This window comes from Mustelus asterias, chromosome 27, assembly GCF_964213995.1.
Source record: "Mustelus asterias chromosome 27, sMusAst1.hap1.1, whole genome shotgun sequence".
Classification (NCBI taxonomy): domain Eukaryota; kingdom Metazoa; phylum Chordata; class Chondrichthyes; order Carcharhiniformes; family Triakidae; genus Mustelus; species Mustelus asterias.
The window spans coordinates 3,206,231-3,226,991 of NC_135827.1; positions in this window are offsets into that span (position 1 = coordinate 3,206,231).

Sequence of the window (20,761 nt, forward strand, 5' to 3'; positions counted from 1 at the left end):
CAGGGATCTGTTCTGGGACCCTTGCTCTTTGTGATTTTTATAAATGACCTGGATGAGAAAGTGGAAGGATGGGTTGGCAAGTTTGCTGATGATACAAAGGTTGGAGATGTTGTGGATAGTCTGGAGGGATGTCAGCAGTTGCAACGAGACATAGGTAAGATGCAAGACTGGGCGGAGAAGTGGCAGATGGACTTCAACCCAGATAAGTGTGTGGTGGTTCATTTTGGCAGGTCGAATAGGATGGAAGAATATAATATTAAGGGTAAGACGCTTGGCAGTCTGGAAGAACAGAGGGATCTTGGGGTCCGGGTTCATAGGACGCTCAAAGCGGCGTCGCAGGTAGAGGCTGTGGTTAAGAAGGCGTATGGAATACTGGCCTTCATAAGAACATAAGAACATAAGAAATAGGAGCAGGAGTAGGCCATCTAGCCCCTCGAGCCTGCCCCGCCATTCAACAAGATCATGGCTGATCCGAAGCGAATCAGTTCCACTTACCCGCCTGCTCCCCATATCCCTTAATTCCCTTATCGATCAGAAATTTGCATTTATTAACAGGGGGTTTGAGTTTAAGAGCCGTGGGGTTATGCTGCAACTGTACAGGACCTTGGTGAGACCACATTTGGAATATTGTGTGCAGTTCTGGTCACCTCACTATAAGAAGGATGTGGAAGCATTGGAGAGAGTGCAGAGGAGATTTACCCAGGATGCTGCCTGGTTTGGAGGATAGGTCTTATGAGGAAAGGTTGCGGGAGCTAGGGCTTTTCTCTTCAGAGCAGAGGAGGATGAGAGGGGACTTAATAGAGGTTTATAAGATGATAAGGGGGATAGATAGAGTGGACGTTCAGAGACTATTTCCTCGGGTGAATGTAGCTGTTACTAGGGGCATAACTATAAGGTTCATGTTGGGAGATATAGGAAGGATGTCCGAGGTAGGTTCTTTACTCAGAGAGTGGTTGGGGTGTGGAATGGACTGCCTGCTGTGATAGTGGAGTCGGACACTTTAGGAACTTCCAAGCGGTTATTGGATAGGCACATGGAGCACACCAGAATGATAGGGAGTGGGATAGTTTGATCTTGGTTTCGGACAAAGCTCGGTACAACATCGAGGGCCGAAGGGCCTGTACTGTGTTGTACTGTTCTATGTTCTATGTTCTTTGCAAATCTATCTACCCGTGATTTAAACATATTCAACGAGGAAGCCTCCACCACTTCAATGGGCAGAGAATTCCAGAGATTCACTACCCTCTGAGAGAAGAAGTTCCCCCTCAACTCTGTTCTGAACCGGCCCCCACTTATTTTGAGGCTGTGCCCTCTAATTCTGGTTTCCGTTCTAAGCGGAAAGAATCTCTCTACCTTTGCCCTAGTCAGCCCCTTCATTATCTTATATGTCTCTATAAGATCACCCCTCAGCCTTCTAAACTCCAACGAGTACAGACCCAATCTGTTCAATCTCTCCTCATAAGCTACACCCTTCATCTCTGGTATCAACCTGGTGAACCTTCTCTGCACTCCCTCCAAGGCCAATATATCCTTCCGCAAATAAGGGGACCAAAACTGCACACAGTACTCCAGTTGCGGCCTCACCAGTGCCTTGTACAGTTGCAGCAAGACCTCCCTGCTTTTATAATCTATCCCCCTCGTGATAAAGGCCAACATTCCATTCGCCTTCTTGATCACCTGCTGCACCTGCAGACTGAGTTTTTGCGATTCGTGCACAAGGACCCCCAGGTCCCTCTGCACAGTAGCATGATGTAATTTTTCTCCATTTAAATAATATTCCAATTTACTATTATTTCTTCCAAAGTGGATAACCTCATATTTGCTAACGTTATATTCCATCTGCCAGATCCTCGCCCACTCGCTCAGCCTATCCAAATCTCTCTGCAGACTTTCCGTGTCCTCCACGCAATTCACTTTCCCACTCCTCTTCGTGTTATCAGCAAACTTTGATACCCGACACTCAGTCCCCTCCTCCAGATCATCTATGTAGATGGTAAATAGTTGAGGCCCCAGCACCGATCCCTGCGGCACGCCACTGGTCACCAACTGCCAACCAGAAAAGCACCCATTTATTCCAACTCTCTGCTTCCTGTTAGATAGCCAATCCCCAATCCACGCCAACACCTTACCCCCAACTCCGTGTACCCCAATCTTCTGCAACAACCTTTTGTGAGGCACCTTATAGAATAGAATTCATCAATAGAGGAATTGAGTTCAGAAATCGGGAGATAATGCTGCAGCTGTATAGGACCCTGGTCAGACCCCACCTGGAGTACTGTGCCCAGTTCTGGTCAGCTCATTACAAAAAGGATGTGGAAGCCATAGAAAGTGTGCAGAGGAGATTTACGAGGATGTTGCCGGGATTAAGTGGTATGCCTTATGAGGATAGGTTGAGAGAGCTAGGTCTATTCTCCTTGGAGAGGCGAAGGATGAGAGGTGACCTGATAGAGGTGTATAAGATGTTGACAGGTATTGATAGAGTGGATTCTCAGAGGCTTTTACCCAGGGCTGAAATGGTTGTCACGAGAGGCCACAGGTTTAGGGTGCTGGGGAGTAGGTATAGAGGAGATGTTAGGGTAAGTTTTTCACTCAGAGGGTGGTGGGTGCGTGGAATCGGCTGCCGGTAGTGGTGGTGGAAGTGGATTTGATTGGGTCTTTTAAGAGTCTTTTGGATAGGTTCATGGAGGTTAGTAAGATAGAGGGTTATAGGTGAGCCTAGAAGGTAAGGAAATTGTTCGGCGCAACTTGTGGGCCGAAGAGCCTGTTTGTGCTGTAGCTTTTCTATGTTCTCTATGTTCTATGGCCTACTCCTACTCCTAGTTCTTATGTTCTTATGTTAATGTTTTCTTATTTTCTTCCATTCTCCCCGTGCCTGCGTGGGTTTCCTCTGGGTGCTCCGGTTTCCTCCCACACTCCAAAGGTGTGTAGGTTAGGGGGATTGGCACTATAAATGCGTGGGATTATGAGGATAGGGCAGGAGGTGGGTCTGGGTAAGATGCTGAGCCAATGCAGATTCTACGGGCTGAATGGCCTCCTTCTGCACTGTAGGGATTCTATGATTCTAAGCCCCACATTTCTTGCCTGGAGTCCTTCTTTAATACTGCAGGAGCCAAGCCATGTCCCCTTTCCTGTGGCACTGGTTGCTCTATTCCAGTACGTTTAAAGTCCCATTGCATTTAGAGAGGCTATGGAGAGAAGGTAAGTGTGCAAAATAAGAGGGTGATGGGATAGGATGGCAAGTATGTGCATGAGGGAGTAGAGTGGGTAAGATGTGTCTTTTGATTTGATTTATTATTGTCATATGTATTGGGATACAATGAAAAGTATTGTTTCTTGTGCACTATCCAGACAAAACATACTGTACTTAAAGTACATAGGGGAGTAGGAAAGTAGACGGTGAAGAGTACAGTGTTACAGTCATTGCTCGGGTAGAAAAAGATCAACTTAATATGTGGTAAGTCCATTCAAAAGTCTGATGGCAGCAGGGGAGAAGCTGTTCTTAAGTCGGTTGGTACGTGACCTCAGACTTTTGTATCTTTTTCCTGATGGAAGAAGGTGGAAGGGAATATGTCCGGGATGTGTGGGGTCCTTGATTTTGCTGGCTGTTTTCCCGAGGCAGGGGGAGCTGTAGATAGAGTCAACGGCTGGGAGTCTGGTTTACCTGATGGATTGGGCATCATTCACAACCCTTTGTAGATACTTGTGGTCCTGTTCAGAGCAGGAGCCATACCAAGCTGTGACACATCCGGAAAGAATGCTTTCTATGGTGCATCTGTAAAAACTGGTGAGAGTCGTACTGGCGACATACTGAATTTCCTTCGCCTCCTGAGAAAGCAGAGGCATTGGTGGGCTTTCTTAACTATAGCGTCAGCATGGAGGGACCATAGTGGAGTTGTCAGGGGTGTTTGGGAGTCAGAGAGTGGTTGGGTAGAGGGTTAGTCAGGTGGGGTGTCTTTCGGTCAGTGGCGTATTCGGTCAGTTGGACTGTGGCTGGGGGGTGGTCGAGGTAGTCAGGTTGGAGGGGTAGTTGGGTGGGGGGGTCATTGGCAAATTGGCAGGGTCTAGTTGGGTTATGAGGAAATCTGTGAGTCAGGGTAAACTGGAGATGTAGTCAGACTGAGGGTTGGGGGGATCGCAGGGATCGTTGGGTTGGGGAGTATTTGTGGAATTTGGAGGTTTGGGTCAAGGATTATAACCATCCAGAAGTTGAAAGTTCTGGGGCAATATTCTGGGATCAGAGTTCAAATCCCAACAAGGCAGCCGGTGGAATTTAAACTCAATTTTCTAATTAAAAAATCTGGAATTGAAAGCTGGTTTCAATCATGTTGACCATGAAACCACTGGATTATCGTAAAGAAAACATTGTTTTCGCTCATGTCCTTACCCAGTCTGGCCCACGTGTGACTCCAAACCCACAGCAACATGGCTGACTCTTACCTGCCCTCTGAACTGTTGGAGCAAGACACTCGGTTCAAGGACAATTAGGGATGAGCAACAAATGTTTACCGAGCCAGTGATACCCACATCCCATGAAAGAATAAAAAAACATATCAATGAAGTGGCTACAGATGCAATAGCCTATATTGTGAGGTCAGTTACACACAATCTGTGGCACAGCAAAGCTTCCAAATGAACAATAATCAACTTTCAGCTGCACAGTATATAACTGGAAAGCTGCGGATCAGTGCTCCACTGGGGAAATGTGCATGTTAACTCTTCAGTGTTACAACTTGTAGCTTCATTTAAATAAGTTCTACCTTTTATATAAATCCTTCAAATCCCTTGCCTAATAACTCCAGTCTGTATCGTATACTGCGTACCTCCGTGAAACACATCTCTATGAACGAAGCTGCTTCCCCATTTCCGAAGGCCCCCCTCCCTCCATTTTGTCAAAGTGCTTTAGCTCATTGCATGATGGGAACTGTGTAAACGCGAGTTAACCAAAAGATCCGGCAGCTCTGAGCTCGGGACATCACCGAGTTCAGCTGTGAAAGAATCACGCTGAGAGTAGCAGCGAGTGTGCAGTGCCTATGGAACTGAGCCCAACAATAGGAGAGAGTCTTTACAGGAGGAGAAACATCCCAGAAAAAATGTTTTAAAAGTGTCATTCTGGAGAAAAAAAAACCACACCTCACAGCGCAGCCAAGTGCAAGAGCTGGAGAGGCCAAGGAAAATTTGCTCTCTTTTTGTTAGAATAGAATCCCTACAGTGCAGAAGGAGGCCATTTGGCCCATCGAGTCTGCACAGACAACAATCCCACCCAGGCCCTATCCCCGTAACCCCACATTATTTATCCCTCTAACCTATGTATCCCGGGACACTGAGAGACAATTTTAGCATGGCCAATCAACCTAACCCGCACATCTTTGGACTGTGAGAGGAAGCCGGAGCACCCAGAGAAACCTTTCCAACAGAGTATATCTACTTACAATACAATCTTTGTTTGTTATCCCTTCTTCTCTATCTCAAGTCTCTGACTTTATGGGCGGGATTTTCCGGTTGCGCTGCCCCAAAGCTGGAAAATCCCTCCCAAGGTCGACAGACCTTTACATGGTCCACCCCACCTTCCCTCCCGGGCCGCAATGATTTCTGTGGCGGGCGGGATGGGAAAATTCCACCCAATAATTTCAGACAGTTCTTCCATGTCTCGCTCTGTCATACGTAGAGGAATGGTACTCTGTGTTTCTGGTACTTGTTAATGTGCATTTGATTCATTCTTGCACTCCTTCAAGTTGTGTTTCTCTTTATTAACAACCCATCTCCGTTTGTCCTCTTCCTTCTGAAGGGAATGGGCACTCTGTTCATTCCTAGAGTGGACTGGGATTTTCTTTTTCCATGCTGCTGCCATGTTCTTGCTGGACCGACATCTTCTGCAAACGGAACCTTAATTTCCACTTGTTTCAACATTTTAGAACAAAGAACAAAGAAAATTACAGCACAAGAACAGGCCCTTTGACCCTCCAAGCCTGCACCGACCATGCTGCCCGACTGAACTAAAAACCCCTACCCTTCCGGGGACCATATCCCTCTATTCCCATCCTATTCATGTATTTTAGCCAAACATTTGCTTGCTGCTTTATTTTCAGATTGTTTTGCAAGCTTATGAATCTTTCATTCCACCCATTGTTTCTCAATGTGTCTGAGACATCCAATGTCTTTTCTTCTTCTGCTGCCTTGTGCCTCAGCATCCAGTTCACATTTTCTGATCTTATTTCTGCCTTTTCTTTGTCTGGAGCAGGACTTTGTCCTTGTTTTCATTCAGCTGATTCCTCAGCTCTTCAGTGGCACGGTGGGTGGCACACTGGTTAGCACTGCTGCCTCACAGCGCCAGGAACCTGGGCTCAATTCTAGCCTTGGGTAATTGTCTGTGTGGAGTTTGCACATTCTCCCCATGTCTGCGTGGGTTTCCTCCGGATGCTCTGGTATCCTTCCACAGTACAAAGATATGTGGGTTAGGTTGGTTGGCCACGCTAAATTAACCTTTAGTGTTAGGAAGACTAGCTAGGGTCAATACGTGGGGTGGCGGGGATAGGACCTGGGTGTAATTGTGGTTGGTGCAGACTAAATGGGCCGAATGGCCTCCATCTGCACTGTAGGGGTTTGATTATTCTTCTGCTGCTTGTCTTTTCTGCTAACTGGTTCTTCAGTTTGTTTAGAGTGAGGTTGAATTCACTTTGCTTCTCTTTGTAATTTTATGGTGGATTTTACCTGAGGGATTCCAGTAGCATGTGAAGGTTCTTCACAGATTTTCCTTTTCTTTGTGAAGTTTGCTTGCTTCGCTTTGACTTTTCCTGTCATTCAGTGAAGTCCCCTCGAGTTTCCTCTGCTGAGCTTCCATTCTGCTGGCCACGGTCCTCATTTCTTCTTGTTGCTGAAGGGTGACGCATTCTTTTTTGCCTTTGAACTTGAAGGAAAATCAGCTGTTCTATCAACTATTCATTTTCTTGTTGACCACTTGCCAACTCACTCTGGACTTCAGTGCATCCTTTTGCTGCAACTGCTAGTTCCAACGCAGCTTTTTCTAAAGTGATATTTAACATCCTTTGAGGCTCCTCGTGTATTTTCATGGCTATATATTCAAGATCGTTTTCAGCAATTGCAATTTCTCTGCAGGCCTTTTCTGCCAACTGTTTTTGCCAGGCTGTACATCTAGTTGGATTTTCCCAACTCTTGCTCTGATTTGCGAAATGCTACTCCCTCCTGGTCCCGTTGTGCCTTCTCTGAAATTTGTTTGTTCAAATCTTGAACAGCAAAAGTCAACCCACAGAAAGTGACTGGCCCAGACAAGGTACTCGGACAAGCACTCAGATCTTGCGTGGACCAGCTAGCGGGGATATTCGCAGACATCCTTAACTTCTTTTTACAACAATCTAAGGTCCCTATCTGCTTCAAGAAGATGACCATCATCCCGGTATCAAAGAAAAGCCAGGCAGCGTGCATTAATGACTATCGTCCGGTGGCTCTGACATCCATCACTATGAAATGCTTCGAAAGGCTAGTCATGACACAAATCAATTCTGGCCTCTCGGATTGCCTGGATCCACTACAGTTCGCCTACTGCCGCAACAGGCCCACAGCAGACGCCATTTCCCTGGCCCTGCACTCAACCCTGGAACACCTAGACACCTATGTCAAACTCCTATTTATTGACTCCAGCTCAGCCTTCAACACCATTATTCCTTCAGAACTCATCTTCAAACTCTGTGGCCTGGGCCTCGGCTCCTCCCTCTGTGACTGGATCCTAGATTTCCTAACACACAGACCGCAATCAGTAAGGATAGGCAACAACACCACCTCCACGATCATCCTCAACACTGGTGCCCCACAAGGCTGTGTCCTCAGCCCCCTACTATACTCCTTTTCACCTATGACTGTGTGGCCAAACTCCACTCCAACTCAATTTTCAAGTCTGCTGATGACATCACCGTCGTGGGTCGGATCTCAAACAATGATAAGATGGAATTTAGGAAAGAGATAGAGAACCTGGTGAACTGGTGCGGTGACATTAATCTCTCCCTCAATGTCAACAAAACGAAAGAGTCATCGACTTCAGGAAGCATAGTGGAATCTGCATCAACAGGGACAAAGTGGAAATGGTCAAGAGCTTCAAGTTTCTAGGCATCCAGATAACCAACAACCTATCATGGTCCCTCCACACCGACACTCTCGTTAAGAAAGCCCATCAACGTCTCTACTTTCTCAAGAGGCTAAGGAAATTTGGTATGTTTGCCACAACTCTCAACAACTTTTACAGATGCACCATAGGAAACATTCTTTCTGGTTGGTATGGCTCCTGCTCTGTCCTAGACTGCAAGAAACTACAAAGGGTCGAGAATGAAGCCCAGTCCATCATGCAAACCAGCTTCCCACCCATTGACTCTGTCTGCACTCCTGCTGCCTCAGAAAAGCAACCAGCATAATCAAGGACCCTGGACATTCTCTCTTCCACCTTCTTTCATCGGGAAAAAGGTACAAACGTCTGAGGACACGTACCAACCAACTCAAGAACAGCTTCTTCCCTGCTGCCATCAGACTTTGAATAGATCTACCTCACATTAAGTTGATCTTTCTCTACACCCTAGCTATGACTGTAACACTACACTCTGCACTCTCTCCTTTCCTTCTCTGTGAATGGTATGCTTTGTCTGTACAGCGCACAAGAAACAATACCTTTCACTGTATATTAATACATGTGACAATAATAAATCAAATCAGATCAGCTTGGTTCATTGGAGATTTCAGTTTATCATGTGTTTTCAGCTGGAATCTCGTGCTTCAAATCTTCCAGTTCAGCTCTGATGCAAGCATTTTCCTGTAGAAAAACGTCATTTACTTTTTGCATGTTTTATCTCTTTTGGGTTACCTCAGATAGCTCTCCTTCATTCAAAGCCATCTGCTCACTCTGCACTTCCATCCACTGTTGCAGTTTGAGTACCATTTCAGTAGTTTTCAAATAACTCCATTTTAAAGCTCTATTTTGGCTACTTCTCAGACTTTCTTTCTTCTGCATTTCATTGCACTGACATGGTGACTAACCATCTTGTGGTTTACTTGAATGTTGCCTGCCCCCTCACCCCCACCCCACCCCCTCCCCCCGCCCCCTCCACCCTGCGGGGTCTTTTGTTTCTCTCTCTCTGGTCTCTTCTAGTTCTCTGTCCATGACTGTTTTTTTCCTCCTTGTAGTTACAGCTTTAAATGTCATTGTCCCTTTAAGGTGATCTGTGCAGTAACCACTTTCTTCACTCAGGTTGTGTTTAGCTTGTGGATTTCTCTCTGTGGTTCTCCCGCAGTTTTTCAGAATCTCCACCATCCCTGCCTTTACTTTTGAACTTTAATTTAAAAAACCGCAGCAATTTCTTCTCTCGCCTCTCAGTAATTCAATTTCAAGGCGTCTTTCTTTTCTTTCATCCTGCAGGTGTTTTTTTGGTTTCTCTGTGAGTGTCACGAGCTTTTCCAATTCTGACAGGCTCTCTGGAGTTTGGCCAGTTAGTTTTCGTCGGCAAATTTCATGAGCAACATGGTGGCAGTGGTCCCCTCACAGCGACAGAGACCAGAGTTCAATTCTGTCCTTGGGTGACTGTCTGTGTGCACTATGGTTCAATGAGTCTGCACATTCTCCTGGTTTCCTCCAGGTGCTCCAGTTGCCTACCACAATCCCAAGATGTGCAGGTTAGGTGGATTGGCCATGCTAAATCACCCTTTAGTGTCTAAAAATGTGTTGGTCACGGGGATTAGCCAAGGTAAATACGTGGGGTTATGGGGATAGAGAGGAGGGCCTGGGTGGGATGCCCTTTCAGAGAGTCAGTGCAGACCCAATGGACCAAATGTCCTCTTTCTGCACTTTATGGATTCAATGTCACTCAGGATCTTGCTTCCTTCTTTGTGTCTGTTTTACCCACTGTGGTGAACCATAGATGGTTAACACTATGGGTACTGAACCATAGATGGTTAGCACTATGGGTACTTGTACATATGTTACTGTTGTCACTGTTGGGGTTAGGGTTGGGGTGTTCTACCTGTTGGTATTGTTCTGTGGTACACTCCGGTTGGCTCCGCCTACCTGTAGGAGTATAAAGGTCACTGCACTGCCGGGTGACCCTTTAGTCTGGGATTGTATTGTATATAGTGTGCTCCATTCTTGTTACTAATAAAAGCCTTTATTTCCCGGGTACGATCCAGCCTCCCGAGTGATTTAATCGTGCATCAATTTTATTAGTAACAATTTTGGTTAAAAAAAAACCATGGAGCAAATGTTGAAACCCGATCGGCTTACCTTAGATCCACGTGCGGCAGGAGCGTCGAACACTTTCGACCATTGGTTGAAGTGTTTTCAAGACTATATCGATGCCTCAACAGCCATTCAAAACGACGCCGATAGACTGCGGGTCCTCCACACAAGGGAAAGCGACACCGTATACTCATCAATCCGCGATGCCCAAGACTACAAAGGGGCCATCGAACTACTTAAGAAACTGTACAACAAACCGCCAAACGAGATCCATGCTCGACACCTTCTAGCCACTCGACGGCGGCAGCCCGGTGAAACGACGGGACAGCACCTGCGCGAACTTCAGCAGCTAGCCAGAGCCTGCAATTGCAAGCCAGTGTCGGCGACCCAGTATACTAACGATTTGATCCGAGATGCGTTTGTGGCGGGAATCGGCTCATCCTATATTCACCTGCAGCTGCTAGAGCAAGGTAACTTAGACCTAGCTAAGACGGTGGAATTGGCTGACACGATGGAAACGGCCTCCAGAAGTCTAGAAACTTACCCCACCGACCACGTGGGAACATCGTGGCAAGTACAGCCACCGACTCAACTCTACCCAACGGCTCCGCGAAACTGCGCGATCGTGCTTTCAACCTCGGACCTGACGACGGCGGCAGCTCCAGGAGGCCCGCGGTGCTATTTCTGTGGATTGGCGAAACACCCTCGGCAGCGATGTCCGGCCAGAACGGTATTTTGCTCCGCGTGTGGGAAGAAAGGGCACTATGCCAAAGTGTGCAGAGCTAAACCACCCTCGAAGCCGAGCAGTGCGGCGTGTGATTCTCCAGAATCTGTCTCCTTGTCTCCGGCTTCATCGAGGTCTTCCACCACGTGCGATTCACGAGCGCCGCCATTCCTGATGACGACGACGCAAGACACGTGCGACCTGCGGGTGCCGCCACTTTCAGCGCCACCGACCACGTGCGATCCATGGGCGCAGCCATTTTGGTCGGCACCGACCGCAGACGACCAGCAGGGGTCATCATCATCAACCATCTCAGCTGCCTGCAGTTGCACTCAAGACTCAACGGTGGCGTCAATCATCCTGGACCAGGCCAAGCCTCACAGACTCGACAAGTCCATGATGGGCATAGAGGTAAATGGACGCCTAATACATTGTCTGTTTGACAGCAGGAGCACGGAGAGTTTCATTCATCCTGACACCGTGAAACGGTGTGGTCTCCAAGTACAGACTGTCAGACAGACAATTTCGATGGCGTCGAGGTCCCGATCTGTTACCGTTCTTGGGAGCTGCGTGGTCAACCTAACGGTGCGGGGCACAGTTTATGAGAACTTCAGGCTCCTCGTGTTACCGCACCTTTGTGCTCCGTTACTCCTGGGACTAGACTTTATGGTCCACCTGAGGAGTGTAACCCTGCAGTACGATGGGCCACTCCCTCCACTTTCAGTGGGAGAACAGCAGCCTCCAAACTGCCCAGCATGCTCCACGTGCAGTCTCTCGACACTCAGAATCACCCCGGCATCTTTATTTGAGAATCTCGTGCCAGGCTGCAAGCCCATCGCAACTAAGAGCAGGCGTTACAGCGCTGAGGATCGGATCTTTATTCGATCTGAGATTCAGCGGCTCCTCAGGGAAGGGATCATTCAACCTAGCACTAGCCCATGGAGAGCACAAGTCGTGGTGGTTAAAACTGGAGACAAACCCCGGATGGTCATAGACTATAGTCAGACCATTAATAGATACACGCAGCTGGACGCGTATCCTCTCCCGTGCATTTCTGACATGGTCAACCAGATTGCGCAGTACCGGGTGTTCTCCACCATTGACTTGAAGTCAGCTTACCACCAGCTCCCCATTCGCCCAGAGGACCGAAAATATACGGCCTTTGAGGTGGATGGTCGTCTCTACCACTTCTTAAGGGTCCCCTTTGGCGTCACGAATGGGGTCTCGGTCTTCCAGCGTGCAATGGGCCGAATGGTAGACCAAAATGGGCTACGGGCTACCTTCCCGTACCTGGACAACGTCACTATCTGCGGCCATGACCAGCAGGACCTGAATCTGACCTATAACAGGGAGAAGTATGTATTTAGCAAGCGCCGCCTAGCAATTCTCGGATACGTGGTGGAGAACGGGGTCCTTGGCCCTGATCCAGACCGTATGCGTCCCCTCCTTGAACTTCCCCTACCCACTAGCATCAAAGCACTCTTTTCGTATTATGCACAGTGGGTTCCCAATTATGCGGACAAAGCCCGTCCGCTCATAAAGTCTACCTCTTTTCCCCTGGCAGCAGAGGCTCGCTTAGTCTTTGAAGGGATAAAAGCTGACATTGCGAAAGCCACGATGCACGCTGTCGATGAGTCCATCCCCTTTCAGGTGGAGAGTGATGCATCTGATTTCGCCCTGGCCGCCACACTTAACCAGGCGGGCAGGCCCGTCGCCTTTTTCTCTCGCACCCTCCAAGGCCCTGAAATTCGGCACTCCGCGATGGAAAAAGAGGCTCAGGCCATTGTGGAGGCCGTCCGGCATTGGCGCCATTACTTGGCTGGAAAACGATTCACCCTGCTCACGGACCAGCGGTCTGTGGCGTTCATGTTCAACAACACGTTACGGGGCAAGATCAAAAATGATAAAATCTTGAGGTGGAGAATCGAACTCTCCACCTACAACTATGATATCATGTACCGTCCGGTGAAGCTCAATGAGCCCTCAGATGCCCTGTCGCGTGGAACATGTGCCAGTGTGCAGGAGGATCGGTTACAGGCCCTCCACAATGATCTCTGCCATCCGGGGATCACTCAGCTCTTCCATTTCGTAAAGGCCCGGAATCTACCCTACTCAGTAGAGGATGTCAGGTCAATAACCCGAAGCTGCCAGGTATGTGCTGAATGCAAGCCGCACTTCTACCGACCTGACAGGGCACACCTCATTAAGGCCACTCGCCCTTTTGAAAGACTGAGTGTGGATTTCAAGGGCCCCCTTCCTTCGACAGATCGGAATGTGTACTTTCTCAACGTGATTGACGAGTACTCCCGATTCCCTTTTGCCATTCCCTGTTCAGACATGGACCGCTGCCACGGTTATCAAAGCATTGCGGGATCTTTTCACCCTGTTTGGTTACCCCAGCTATATCCACAGTGATAGGGGCTCGTCGTTTATGAGTGACGACTTGAGGCAATACCTGCTCTCAAAAGGGATTGCCTCAAGTAGAACTACGAGTAACAACCCCAGGGGTAACGGGCAGGTTGAAAGAGAAAATGCTACAGTCTGGAAGGCTGTCTTACTGGCGTTGAGGTCTAAGGGTCTTCCAGTCTCCTGTTGGCAAGAGGTACTTTCTGATGCGCTCCATTCAATCCGGTCCCTCCTGTGTACGGCAACCAACGCTACCCCACATGAGCGGATGTTTACCTTCCCTGGGAAGTCTTCCTCTGGGACCTCACTGCTGTCTTGGTTGACGTACTCAGGACCTGTCCTCCTGCGGCGGCATGTTAGGACCCGCAAGTGCGACCCTTTGGTTGAACATGTCCATCTCCTCCACGCCAACCCTCAATATGCCTATGTAGCTTATCCTGACAGGCGAGAGGACACGGTCTCTATTCGAGATCTGGCTTAGACAGGGGACTTGGAAACCCCTGTCGCTCCCGCACCCCTGATTAGGGACCCCTTGACCTTTATCTCCCCTCCTGACACGGCGCGGGCAGTATCGGGACCACCACTTAATCCTCTTACTCCCGTGTACAGCTTGCCTGAGTCCAGGAGATTGTCGCCACCTCGTGGTCCACCTGTCCGTGAGGAACTGGAGGAGTCACTGGACACCGCCTTGGAGAGAGAGTCATCACGGTTACCAGAACCGGCGCTACCGCCAGTGTTGAGGAGGTCGCAGAGACGGTGCAGCCCTCCGATATGACTGAACTTGTGAATATATGGACAGTTCATACTGGCCTTTGTTTTAAAGGAGGGGTGAATGTGGTGAACCATAGATGGTTACCACTATGGGTACTGAACCATAGATGGTCAGCACTATGGGTACTTGTACATATGTTACTGTTGTCACTGTTGGGGTTAGGGTTGGGGTGTTCTACCTGTTGGTATTGTTCTGTGGTACACTCCGGTTGGCTCCGCCTACCTGTCGGAGTATAAAGGTCACTGCACTGCCGGGTGACCCTTTAGTCTGGGATTGTATTGTTATATAGTGTGCTCCATTCTTGTTACTAATAAAAGCCTTTATTTCCCGGGTACGATCCAGCCTCCCGAGTGATTTAATCGTGTATCACCCACTTGTCTGTGAGATCTGATTTTTGTTATTTACTGGGCGTCGCTCAGAGCCTTGCAATCATTTGTGTTTTTGCTCTCCCGTCTTTGTAATCTGATCAGGTGTTTTACTCTGAGTCACTCGAGGGTCCCGCAATGGACTTCCACTCACTCTGATGGATTCCTCAATTTCTCTGTCTGTGGCAAAGCTTCTTCAACTTTTTATTGATTTTTTTCTTCTTAGGTGCATGTCTGTCTGGTCTGGCTTCAGCTGCTTTTAATTTCATATCTTGGGATTCTGTTCTGGTTAAATAGTTTAAAATGCCGCCTTCCATATCAGCACTGATTACCAAGTTGCGTTAGGATGCCTTCACTGACATGGTTCCTTTTCGAAGCGATCACCACTCCTGTTGTGTTATGGTGTTACTGTTGGTGGCACGGTGGCACAGTGGTTAGCACTGCTGCCTCACAGCGCCAGGGACCCGGGTTCAATTCCAGCCTCAAGTCAGTGTGGTGTGTGTGTGCGTGTGTGTGTGTGTGCGCGCACATTCTCCCCGTGCCTGTGTGGGTTTCTTCCAGGTGCTGCGGTTTCCTCCCACACTCCAAAGATGTGCGGGTTAGGTGGATTTGCCATGCTAAATTGACCCTAGTGTCAGGGGGATTACCGGGGTAAATGGTGAAGTTACGGGAATAGGGCCTAGGTCGGATTGTAGTTGGTGCAGACTCGTAGGATTCTATGATTCACCGCTGAACGCTATGTTACATTATGGATCCTTTGAGCTGTCTCATTTATGAGATGTTGACGTTTGTCTGTTAAAATATGAACAGTTTATTGTTCATCTTTAACTATTAGATCCAGCATATTATCATGCATGGTGCTGCTTCCTTTGGGTTGCTTCCAATGTGTTTTCTCTGTGTCTTTTACCATGTGATTCTACTCATCATACTGTGGGTGATGCAATTCGAGTCCCACATTAACCCTTGCTCTGCCAAGCAACTTTTCATTACAATGCCATGCAGGCATATATTCCAACAACTAATGATCTGAACCGTAACTGGACCAGCCATATAAATACTGTGGCTACAAGAGAATGTCAGAGGCTGGGAATTATATGGTGAGTAACTCACCTCCTGACTTCCCAAAACCTGCCACCATCCTGAAGGCACAAGTCAAGAACGTGATGGGATAGTCTTCGCTTGCCTGGATGAGTGAAGTTCCAACAATACTCAAAAAGCTCAGTACCATTCTGATCAAAGAAGCCCACTTGATTGACATACAGCACCACCTAAAACATTCACTCCCTCCATTGCTGACACACAGTGGCAGCACCATGTACCAGCCACAAGATGCACTGCAGTAACTCAAGGCTTCTACCACTTAACAGATAAGGGCAACAGGTTCACACAAACACCATGACCTCCAAGTCACCTTCCTGACTTGGAAATATATTGCCATTCTTTTACTGTCGCTGGGTCAAAATCCTAGAACTCCCTCGCTAACAGTGCTGTGGATGAACCTGTACCACAGGGACTACAGCGGGTTCATGAAGATGGCGACAGATATTGCTCTTCTTAATGATGCCTACATCCCAACAAACAAATAAAAAGAAAACAAAAGCTCAGCATCTGGAGTGGGAAAGGAACCTCATAATTTCAGGACTGAATGTGAAAGGAGCAGCATTGAATCTGGGGAGTGTGATGAGGTTTTTAAACTTTGGAACTTGCGGCTGGAGAGTAACAACACAACACTGTGATACAGAACTGGAATCACAGCCAGAATGTGCACAGAATAACCAGCCTGGCTAACGCCCAGAGGATAAACAGGACAGACCTCACAAGCGACACAGAGTGTGCACTGGACTGACTCTGGGCACAAGTGTAATGCTGGAACCGCTTCAGGAGCAGAATCCAGTTTCCTGAGAGTTACAGAGATCTGATCCACCTGCCAAACAATCACATTCCACTGCCTGAACTAGAATTGACTGATAAACACCAGACACGCATAAATCAAACACACAAACAACTCATTTTTTGTTGGACCGAGTTATTTATAACGATCTGGGGACAAGGTCACCCGAGGTGGTTTTTTTCAGTGCCTAATGAATATGTTTTGCTGCGGTTGATGTCATGACATTGATTGTCTTCCGTCCAGGCAGAGTTGTTATGGGACATCAATGGTAAGAGGAAGCTGGCGGGAGCTGGTGTTAATGTGTCTGTTTCTGTTTCACTGCCCCACTGTGATTAAGATGTTTCCTGACTTCTCACAGAGTGACTGACATTGACCTAGTTCAGAGTGTTGGTGAGCAATGGGCTGGAGCCAGGCCAGGCTGTCGACTCTGAGTTACAGCAACACGCAGAACTGTAATGATTTCTTCATTGTACTTCTCACTCGTTAATTGTGTATTACTAATTGTCCTGTGTTTGCTAAGAATTACTGATTCAGTTATGGAGTGCTAGTCATTGGACTAATTGAAAATTATATGCTCATAAAAGCAACATTAACAGTGAACTGAGTTTTTATTACATTCAAAGCTTGATGGCTGATACTGAGAGGGATCCAAAAATATTATTATCTCATTATAATTCCACAACATGGTCATGAAACATCTGGCACACCTGACCAGCAACTCGAGTGGTTGTAAGTGAGCCCCACAGGCCAGATAGACAGTTCCATATTGTAATATCTTGTAAAGACAGGCAACCACTAAGTGGATTAATGTTTGAATGGTTTATTAAGGTGAGTAACTGTGTAGAGAGAGTGATATAAACTCTACCGAACTCTATCACTCCAGAATCCTAACTGCAAAGAAAACCCACGCTGGGCTCCAGGATTCACACACTCTGGCTCGATTGTCCAAACAGATCACATGACCCCGCAAGGCCTTGCCTTTTAAAGGGACATGCTACCACACACATCTTTTGGATTGAAGAAAGCCTTGCATTTGTATAGCACCTTTCACAACCCCAGGATATCCTGAAGTGCCTTATAGCTAATGAAATCCTTTTTTAAGTGCAGTCACCGTTGCAATGTCGGAAACGTGACAATAATTTTGCACACAGTAAGTGCCAGGCAATGCGATAATGATCAAATCTTCCGTTTTTTCAGTCTTGTTTTTCTAAGGTACAGGCCAGCGGTGAGAACTCACCTGCACTTCTTCAGGTGGTAGCCTGAGAACTGTTACAGCAGCAGAGCCACAGCTTAATGTCTGATCTGAAAAACGGTGCCTCTGACAGCACAGCACTCCCTCCATACTGACCTAGATATCTGCTCAAGCCTCCGGACTAGGATTGAAACCAATGACCTTTCACTCGTACAGTTTTCTCTGAGCCATTTAGCCAGGGTGGAGAACATCAGATCAGATTGCTAATCGGCGTCTTGTAACCCCAGCTTGCGAGTGCATGTGGCTCTGGTGCCCACAGTTTTGAAGATTGTGTTGACATTATTTGTTTGTTAGAATTGGACACATGGGTTAGAGTGTAGGTGTTAAACCTTGTTCTGTGTAGAGCTTAGACGCAATGCACAATGACACATCTGGTGTTAAGGCTTTCTGTGGTTGTGAGAACTATTTGTTAAACCAATACTTAACATGAAATGCTCAAATTTGTTCCATTCGCTCAATTAATTTCTCCTATTTAACAATGATAATAACTGGAGGAAGCGAAGAGTAAATCAGGAGTTGAGGCTAAAACATTGTCTGATTTCAAGAAGAAATTAGATATTGCTCTTGGGGCTAAAGAGATCAAGAGATATGGGGGGAAGGGGGGATCAGGCCATTGAGTTGGATGATCAGCCATGATCATAATGGATGTCGGAGCAGGCTCGAAGGGCCGAATGGCCTACTCCTGCTCCGAGGCTTTCAGGGGATCCCACAGAATGGATGTTAAGTGCATTCTGTGGTGCAACATCAGAAGACCACAATACAGAAGGTTCAAAACCATTTGAGTAGATTTAGAGGACTCAGTGATACCAGCTGCAGGGTGGGTGTATGAACATCTCGCTGACCTAGATCCCAAGCAGGAATAGAGGAAACAAACAAATCTCCATTTATCTTTCATTCCCTCTGATGTTCCTAACTGCTTTCTGGCGAATGATGCAGTGTTTGCAGTCAGTGTTGTAATGTCGTATTTGTGGCAGCCAATTAACACTCAGCGAGCTCCCATAAACATCAGAGCGAGGAAAACACCACATGAGAAAAATCAACCGTGCCGGAAGCTTCTATCCTCAGGAGTACTTTCCAAAATATTGGCCTTTTAAAGGAGCAGTTCGGACATTTTGTAGCACTGCCTTGCATGGCATGTCCAATCTCTGCAGACATCGGAGGTAACTTTAACTTGATAAAAGCAAAATATTGCGGATGCTGGAATCTGAAACCAAAAAAGAAAACACTGGAAAATCTCAGCAGGTCTGACAGCCTCTGTAAGGAGAGAAAAGAGCTGATGTTTTAAGTCCAGATGACCCTTTGTCAAAGCTTGGTATTCACAGGAGATAATGGTACAGGAACAGGATAGTAACAGGGTGGTAATAGAACAAAACCGGGTGGGATTGGAAAGTAAGGGGGTGATAATGACCTCAAATTGGGATGGATTCACTGTTCCCGTAGACTCAAAGATCTGGCAGCAGCTCTTTTTGCAAGTGCCTATCAGTCAGTGTGAAATTTGGGATGCTATGATGCTATTTCAGACAGAGCTGCTCAGTGCAAATATCACATGCCAGTCACTGCAAACTCTCATAGAATCATAGAGTCCCTCCAGTACAGAAAGAGGCCATTTAGCCCATCGAGTCTGCACCGACCACAATCCCACGCAGGCCCTACCCCCATATCCCTACATATTTTACCCACTAATCCCTCTAACCTATGCATCTCAGGACACTAAGGGGCAATTTTTAGCATGGCCAATCAACCTAACCCGCACATCTTTGGACTGTGGGAGGAAACCGGAGCACCCAGAGGAAACCCACGTAGGCACGAGGAGAACGTGCAAACTCCACACAGACAGTGACCCAAGCTGGGAATCGAACCCAGGTCCCTAGAGCTGTGAAGCAGCAGTGCTAACCACTGTGCTACCGTGCCGCCCAAGTCAGGATTGGCGTGGGGGTGAATAAGCTCCAAGGAAGCCAGACTCGCTTAGGGCCTAAACAATTTGGGCTTGTTGACATAGGGGAGGCAATGGCCTAGTAGCATTACCGCTAGACTATTAATCCAGAAATTCAGCTCATGTTCTGGGGACCTGGGTTCGAATCCCACCACGGCAGATGGTGGAATTTGAATTCCATAAAAAATATCTGGAATTAAGAATCTACTGATGACCATGAAGCCATTGCCGATTGTCAGAAAAACCCATCTGGTTCACTAATGTCATTTAGGGAAGGAAATCTGCCATCCTTACCTGGTCTGGCCCACATGTGACTCCAGAGCCACAACAATGTGGCTGACTCTCAACTGCCATCTGAAATGGCCTAGCAAGCCACTTAGTTCAAGGGCAACGAGGGATGGACATTAAATGCTGGCCAGCCAGTGACACCCAGGTCCAACGAATTAATAAAAAAATCTCCACTCCCCCTCCCTCAGCTGTGATCAATAGGATCATTCCTCCAATTACTGCACTCCACCAGATATCTGACCAATAGCTAAAGTCTACCCAATTATCCCTTCTGACTTCTGATCATCCGGACCTGCTATACTGCACACACATTCCTAAATCGCCGGTGCCTCACCCTCTCCAGGCATTGCCAAGAGAGCTTTCCCCTTCGATCAGGCTAAGACGAGCAGCCCAGCTTGCAAGCTATGTGAGCGGAGGGATTGCTGGAGATCCTGATTTGCCCTGGTTTGGACAGATGGTCTTGCTGTTTGACTCAGGGAAAGGAAAGAAAAGGTGAATCCAGCAACGTTCCTCAGTGACGTCACATTTCCTCTCAGTCAGTAATAGGGAGAGCACCCTGGGGATATGTTGAGGTGATCAGATTATTCACCAACACAACACAGACACAATGCAACAATGAGGAGAAGTGTGAGTAACAACATCGGCATCCTGACCTTAGGCTCTCTTCCCCTTTTTGTAAAGTCTTCATTCATAGTGGAGACTACAGAAAACTGAGCCAAGAGTTGCAAGCGTCAAAAATTACTGAATGAAGGCTTAATCCATTCATAGAAAGTCCCTTTGTGCATTATGTGAACAGAGAGGGATCTTTTCATTCATAATATAACAGGTCTCCCATGACATGGCTCAGGGAGTTGGTATTTCCCAACAGGATGTCCAATCAACTGGTGAATATCTTATTGATC